Below are 523 nucleotides of genomic sequence, written 5' to 3'. Positions count from 1 at the left end.
GGGGGAAATGCCTTCAGCCATCTCCAGATGATTCAGCCCTGCTGCACTGCTGGAATTGGCTTCTGGCACCTGATCTAAATAAAACAGGTCCTCAGTCCTGGCTGGGTAGCTCAGTTGGTTAGAGCATCGTCCCTATATGCAAGGTTGCAGGTTTGATCCTCAGGCAGGGCACATACAAGAAGCAACTGATAAATGCATAAATAAGTAGAACAACAAATTGATCTCTCTCTCTCTCTTTCTCTCTCTCCTAAATAAATAAATAAAATAAGTCCTCATTTAAGGTTCAATGAATGCATGAATGAATGGCTCAGACTGGAACAGTATCAGGTAGAATGAAGAGGAAGAAAAGATCTGAGAGCTATTGTATGGGATAAATGGACCAGGCCTGGGTTGGGCCATATCCTATATAATAAAAGGGTAATATGCAAATTGACCAAATGGTGGAATGACAGGTCGTTATGATGCACACTGATCACCAGGGGCCAGATGCTCAATGCAGGAGCTGCCCCCTGGTGGTCAGTGC

This window comes from Myotis davidii, unplaced genomic scaffold (genome assembly GCF_000327345.1).
Source record: "Myotis davidii unplaced genomic scaffold, ASM32734v1 scaffold149, whole genome shotgun sequence".
Classification (NCBI taxonomy): Eukaryota; Metazoa; Chordata; class Mammalia; order Chiroptera; family Vespertilionidae; genus Myotis; species Myotis davidii.
Note: the sequence above shows the minus strand (reverse complement) of the source record.